This window comes from Cornus florida, unplaced genomic scaffold, assembly GCF_030987335.1.
Source record: "Cornus florida cultivar Cherokee Brave unplaced genomic scaffold, ASM3098733v1 CherokeeBrave_3.0.0_Hap2_Chr02, whole genome shotgun sequence".
NCBI classification, from domain to species: domain Eukaryota; kingdom Viridiplantae; phylum Streptophyta; class Magnoliopsida; order Cornales; family Cornaceae; genus Cornus; species Cornus florida.
Genome location: NW_026775572.1, coordinates 114968100 through 114975660, shown reverse-complemented (window position 1 = coordinate 114975660; position 7561 = coordinate 114968100). Strand labels below are relative to the sequence as shown.

General features: G+C 36.9%; 1 non-coding gene across 1 annotated transcript; it reads right to left on the bottom strand.

Moving 5' to 3' along the window:
* Positions 1 to 4069: 4069 nt before the first annotated feature.
* LOC132297839 (small nucleolar RNA R71) lies at positions 4070 to 4176 on the bottom strand. Its single transcript, XR_009479428.1, has one exon. It is a non-coding gene; the product is annotated as a small nucleolar RNA R71 (small nucleolar RNA).
* Between the last annotated feature and the right edge of the window lie 3385 nt (positions 4177 to 7561).

Genomic DNA, 7561 nt, shown 5'->3' with positions numbered 1-7561 from the left:
CTACTTATCACTATTGAATTTTTAATTTAGTCTTTTGAATGTATTTCATTATTTTTGTACAAAGTGCAAAAGAGCAATGACAATATCCATAAATTTACACTCGCCAAATGTGATTGTTGGAATTGCAGTTGGTTCTGAGTTAAAAGGTCAAAGTGACTTTCTAGCTTTTGGATTCTCTAATTGGATTACTTATTTGATTGGTCGAGATTAAGGGCAAGTATATTCAAAGTGTCCTCATAGTGGGAAACATGTTGGTTCTGTGGGATAAGAGGAATATAATTGCTTATGGGATCAAGTGCTTTGTTCAACTAGTTGTTCGGTGGGAACTAACCTTGAAGAATGAGCAAACCTTGAGATTGAGGCTGCCTAATGGAATTACCTTGGAAACCGGTTTGACCACCTAAGTTTTGGGGAGACAAATTTTGTAGCCGTGAAAAATTAGGATGGTTTCTAGTATCAAAATGGTAAGTTTGGCTAAAGGTATTAGCCGTTAGTCTCTTATACGTATTAAAGGCGCACACTTGAGCATCTCAAGGTTCAGAGATAGAAAAGACATGACATGTTTCAGTATGATGAGATGAACTAGAACACATATTGTATTGCGCATCTGTGGACATGAGTGCAAAAGCATCAAATTTTTTGGTCAAGTCTTTAACTCCTTCATTTAGACTGAGCATCACAGATTTTAATTCATTTTCAGGTTTGATCTTATACCAAGAAGATGTTTTATTGCTTTGGTCATTCCTAGAAAATTCATCAGTATTCGAATTCCAATTTTGGGCATTATCAGCTAGTTCCTTTAAGAATGTGTAGAATTGGTCAGGTGTTTGAGCCTTGAATTTACCTTGGTGCATAGACTCAATCATGGTTCGGTTTATAGGTGAAAGCCCCTTATAAAAGAATTAGACTAGCTGTGCTTTATCAAAGCCATGGTGTGGGCGCTACACCGGCGAGACGAGTGTCACAGGTTCGGCTACAAGTGATAAGGGTTGACAAATGGTTGGATTGACTGTGTATATTTATGTTGGTGGGATTCCAAAAATTTCAGTGCTGAATCAATCTTCGAATTCTCAATCTTAATGCGGCAATGGCACCATTTGACGAGTGTAAATTTATGGATTCTGTCGTTGTTCTTCTACACTTTAAGAAGTTCTTAAATGTTGCACATTTCAGCACCTAAGCTAGGGTATTTCAGTCTTTGCATCTATCTTAATTTCATGTTTTAGTCTTAATTTATGTTTATGTGTATTTCAAGGCAATAAAGTTAAAATGAGCTAAGAACGGTCCATTAAAGCTTTTTTGGAGTCAAGCAAAGATATTTAGAAAAAGTTCAGAAAATGACAAAAAGAGGTCGTAGCCCATTACTCGTATAGTATGTTTATTCTTCGAAAGCGGTCAATCTCGGGCCTTTGATAATGTTCCCAAAGATGAAGAAGCAAACTGATTAGCTCGAAGCCAAAATGGAGCTAAATAAGGCTTAAAGGAAATTTCCAACTCTGGGGGGATCGATCCCCCAGGGTGGGGGATCGATCCCCCAAGATTTGGCAACATTACAAATTTTTTTTTATTGTTTGGGCTTATTTTGTGAACTATTGGGCTTTAATAGGGTTGTTACTTAAGGCCCAATAAGCCATTAGATTAGGGTTAGTATTTATTTTATTTAGGTAATATTATTTTTTTTTTTATTAAGTTTTTATATTCTGTATCGTATATTTTTTTTCTCTCTGGATTTACACGGGAAAGAGAAGAAAAAGCAAGAACAGGCTAGGGTTTTGAGAATAAGCTCAGAGATGATGAATCCAAGGATGGAGATTATTCTGTCTTCAACTCCATCAACCATGAGTGGCTAATTCTCCTACTTATGGATAAACCCTAAGCATGTAACCTATTCTTTCTCTCTTTTCATACTTTTTGGGGATTTATTTATGTAATTGATGTATAGGCTTGAATAACATGATTTAATTCTTTTAAGTGTTTATTCGTATTAATCTCATGTTGTCTTATGCGTTATTGATGAATAAACAAGCTATACACTTGAATTCCTTGTAAATTGATTGTTGTGATGTCTATGTATGTGGTTAATTAGTTGTAAGTGTGTTCAAATTGATGAAAAATTACTTCTATTTAATGGATGGCACTACATGTTTAGGTTAATTTATTGTCTAATTAGTTTTAAATTCATGTTTAATTAGTTTAATTTAAGATTAATTAATTTAATTGCAATTCAATTATTAGATAAGTAGACCATCCATACTTATGTTTGAATTCTATACTTTTTGTCACGATTGCATTATCTTCTAGATTAATGTAAGCTAGAATTGTAACTTGAATTGATGGACCATTCTTTGGATTGGTGAATTGCACTACACTTAGTTTATTTGTCATTAGGTACGCAATTCAAGCTTGAAATTGATGTTTCATAGTTTTCTTTGCAAGTATTAGCTACATTAGAATTACATTTATTTATTTCCCCAATTAGTTGAAAGTGAGTAAGTTAGGGAATGTGCTTAGTGGTGAATCCTATACCCTAAGTCTTTTTCCAATCTTTTATACTTTACTCTTTATTTGCATTATTAAGTTTAAAATTAGTCTAATTACAAAACCAAGCTTTTTTAGCAATAACATAAGCACTAAAGTAGAATTCAATTCTGAAAAACCTATAATTGTTTAGATCTCTTGGGACGATCCCTGCTCACTTCATACTCCATAGTATAAGTATTTAGTGGTTTTATAAATTTTAAAATATGGTGCCCACTTGACATTATTTCTAAACCTAAAGTGTTGTGCATTATTTTGTGCACACGCTCGGTCGCATCATAGTTTTGGCGCCATTGCCGGGGATCTAACGGTTTTAAAGAATTGAATTAGACATTAGTTCTTTGTTGATTGTTTACTTTTAAGTCATTTTAATTTTTTTTTTTTATTTTCTCATTTGATTTGTTAATTAGGTACTTAAAGGAAAGTGGAGCAAACACTAGACTTGGAAGCAATTAAAAAAAATTTGAAGTTGCTTAAGGACCATTTGTAAGTTTCTCTTTAATTTTTGTCTTAATTGTTTATTATCTTGCATGCTTTGGACAGCCCAAGTGGAGGCTTAAATTGAGTTGTTTTATTTTTAAGTCCAAACATACCTTCTTATAGAAGGCATCGGCCCGTGTGGAGGCATTTATTTGTTTTAAATGCATTGATATTGTTGACGAGTTTGGAAACATCGTATGTAGAGGTTGAAATTTTGAAATGTTGGTGTGTTGACTTGTTCTAGTGTATGCATGGTTGTAGATCACTTAATCGTCCTCTTGCTCCTATAAATCAAAATCTCGAAATTTTTCTTCGGCGTTTAAGAAGTAGTACTAGGGATAGTCATCTTAATCTTTCAAATTTTGATCTTCCATCACCTTTAATGGAAGACCCAATAGATCCAATTGAAGATCCCATTGTAGATCTTGGTCATGTAGATCATAATGGTGTGCACCACCCACCACAAGTTCATATTGTGGATCCTCAAGGTATGCATCCACCCTTGGGAATGCCACAACCAGTTAATCATGCAGTGCAACAACCTAATCTAGGGATGCCAAGGCCAAATGTTGTTCCCCTAATTGGTGAGCAAGAATAACAATATGTTCAAATGGCATACCCTCAACAAGGTCAAATGGCATATCATCAACAAGGTCAAATTCCATATCCTCCTCTCAATCCTCTCAATCCTCCAATGGTCCTTAGGGATCGTTACACTCCAAATCAATATAATGCACCCACTTGCATTCAATTGCCAAATTTCCGTGCTCATCATTATGAGATTAAGGCTTCTACCATTAACATGTGCCCCCTTTTCTATGTGTTGAGTAATGAAGAGCCTTATAAACATTTAAATGAGTTCTTGGAAGTTTGTTCCAACGTGAAAATCACGGATGTTCCAGAAGAAGTCCTAAAAATGAAGCTTTTCCCTTTCACTCTTCGGGATAAAGCTAAATATTGGTTTAACAACTTGCGGCCAAATACAGTCACCTCTTGGGCACAATTGCAACAAGAGTTCCTAAAGAAGTATTACCCTGTAAGTCAAACCGATGCCATGAGAACTTCCATTCGTGAATTTAAACAACAAGAAGGAGAACCCCTTCATGAAGCATGGGAACGTTTGAATGACTTGCTACGGAAGTGTCCACATCATGACATTCCTAAGTGGCAATTAGTTCAATGTTTCTTTTTAAGTTTATCCGATGCTAATAAGGGCATTGTTGATGCTTCTTGTGGCGGAAGCTACATAGAAAGAAATGAAGATGAAATTTGGCTTCTTTTCGAAAAAATGAGTGAAAACTCAATGCATAGATCTTCATCTTCTAGGGGTGGTCACTTAGCAAATATGGGAGGCAAGAAAGCTCTAAATCAAATAGACTCTTCCATGGAAATTGCCGCTGAGGTCAAAAATCTTACTCAAAGATTTGATAAATTTCTTTTGAATCAAGGTCCGGCAATTCAATCTTATTCTCATCCTTCCAATGAAATGTGTATGACTTGTTCTAGTTACACTCACCATACTTCAAATTCCCCTCTTGGACAAGTCATACCAAGTGAGTCTCAAGAACAAGCAAATGCAGCTTTCATTCATCAAGGAAACAACCCTTATTCCAATACTTACAATCCGGGGTGGAAAAATCATCCTAACTTTGCATGGAGAAATCAAGGAGACGGTGCAAACCGTCCTCAAAATCAAGGTTATCAAGCAAAGTATGTTCCCCCACATCTCCAAAATCAAAATCAGAATTCTCAAGGTTACCGTCCTTCATTCTATCCTTAGAATGTGAATCAATACTCTCATCCTCAAGCATCAAATTCTCAATCCTATTCTCAACCTCAAGCATCAAATTCTCAATCTTACTCTAATCCAAATCAAGCGTCTCCTAAAAGTTCCGCTTTTGAGGACAAGGTCTTGCAAGCCTTAGGTGATTTTCGAAAAGATAATCAATTGTTTTATTCTCACTCTCAATCAATTGTAAAGCTTGAAGCTCAAATCGGGCAATTAGCTAATTCTTTAAATGTGAGAGAGAAAGGTAAGTTACCTAGTCAAACTGAGACCAATCCTAAGGGGCAATTTATGGCACAAGCAAGTCCTTCATCAGAATTTTCTGGAAATGAGCAAGTTCAAGCAATTACTACCTTAAGGAGTGGTAGGAAAGTGGATAATAAGGTAGAGGTACCTAAGGAGGATAATGAACTAAAGCAACCAAGTGGTAGCATCTATCCCATTCCAAATCCTATTCCTATTTCTTTGGATGCTAATGGTTCCAAAATGGACATTCTGTCATCTTCATCATCATCTCCCCAATTAAAGAAGCCTTATGAGCCAAAAGCTCCATTTCCTCAAGCTTTGAGAGAGACTTCATCATTTGGGAGACAAGAAGGGAAAATTCATGATATGATGGAAATGTTTAAACAAGTAAAAATCAATCTTCCTCTTCTAGATGCAATTAGGCAAATTCCACCATATGCAAAGTTCTTGAAGTACTTGTGCACACAAAAGAGGAAAAGTAAGGGAAGGGACCTTAAGAAAGTGCTTTTAACGGAACAAGTGAGTTCCATCATTCTATCTAACACTCCTCCTAAGTTCAAGGATCCAGGTGCTCCGACCATTTCTTGTGTTATTGGAAACCAAGAGGTTCGTAGAGCTCTCCTTGATTTAGGTGCAAGTTTCAATCTCATTCCATACTCTGTTTACTTGCAGTTAGGATTAGGGGACTTGAAACCAACATCGATAGTAATCCAACTAACCAATAGATCAATTAAGAAACCAAAGGGAATTGTTGAGGATATTCTAATTAAGGTTGATAAATTTTATTTCCTAGTTGATTTTGTGGTACTAGATACTGAGCCAGTCCCTAATCTCACCAATCACATTCCAATCATCCTAGGAGGCCATTCCTTACCACTGCCAATGCCACCATTAATTGTAAATCCGGCATTATGGACATCTCTTTTGGCAACATGATGGTTAAACTTAATGTTTTTAATGCAAGTCAACATTCCACAGATGAAGACGAGTGTTTCCTAGTAGATGTCTTAGATGAAACCATAGAGGAGACTCTTCCCTCTATTCTCTCTAAGGACCCTCTTGAGGCGTGCCTTTGTGAAATGTTTGAAAGTTGTGGTTTTGACACAGAAGGATCCATAAGTGAGGTGAATGCTTTGATGGACTCTGTGGCCACTTTGGATTACCCACCTTGGAAAAGCAAGAAAGAACCCCTTCCTTCACTCTCTAGTACTCCACCAGTTCCATCTCTTATCTCTCCTCCTATTCTTGAGCTTAAGCTCCTTCCATTAAATCTGAAATACGCCTTCTTAGGCCCAAAAGAGACTCTTCCGGTCATCATTGCTTGCAATCTTGAAAATAACCAAGAGAATAATCTTTTGGAAGTGCTTAAAGCTAACAAAGAAGCTATTGGATGGAGTGTGGCTGACCTAAAAGGCATTAACCCTTCTATTTGTATGCATCGCATACACATGGAAGAGGATGAAAGGCCATTTAGGGATGCTCAAAAGAAATATGAGGGAAGTTGTCATGAAGGAGGTTATGAAACTTCTAGATGCGGGAATCATTTATCCTATCTCTGATTCCAAGTGGGTTAGTCCAACTCAAGTGGTTCCCAAAAAGTCGGGAATCACAGTTGTTGAAAATGCTAAGGGTGATCTCATCTTGAAACGCACCACCACTTCATGGCGTGTTTACATAGATTACCAAAAGCTGAATTTTGCCACTAGGAAGGACCATTTTCCATTGCCTTTCATTGACAAATCTTGGAAAGATTGGCTGGGTAACAATACTATTGCTTCCTAGATGGTTATTCGGGGTATAATCAAGTGGCCCTAGATCCATTGGATCAAGAAAATACCACCTTCACATGTCCTTTCGGTACATTTGCTTATCGACGGATGCCTTTTGGATTGTGCAATGCTCCTGCCACTTTCCAAAGGTGTATGATGTCAATTTTTTCAGACATGGTGGAGAAGTATTTAGAAGTCTTCATGGATGACTTCTCGGTTTTTAGGTCCTCATTTGATTCATGTCTCCAAAATCTCAAAAAAGTGCTTCAAAGATGTCGGGAGACTAATCTTGTGTTAAGTTGGGAAAAGAGCAATTTCATAGTTCAAGAAGGAATCGTGCTTGGACATGTCATCTCTAAAAGAGGAATATAAGTAGATAAAGCGAAAGTTAAGCTAATTTCTGAATTGTCTCCACCTATTACAATGAGAGAAATCCACTCATTTCTAGGACATGCCGGTTTTTATCGCCCGTTCATCAAAGACTTTGGCAAAACTGCTAGACCCTTGTGCAACCTTCTTGCCAAGGAGACTCCATTTGTCTTTGATGAAGTATGCCTAAATGCTTTTCATCAATTTCACACTCTTCTATCATCCGCTCCCATCATGCAACCTCCAAATTGGTCCTTACCATTTGAGATTATGTGTGATGCTTCCGACTTTGCAATGGGTGCTGTTTTGGGGCAAAGGGTAGGTAAACTACCATATGCTATATACTATGCGAGTAAGACTTTCTCAGGTGCCC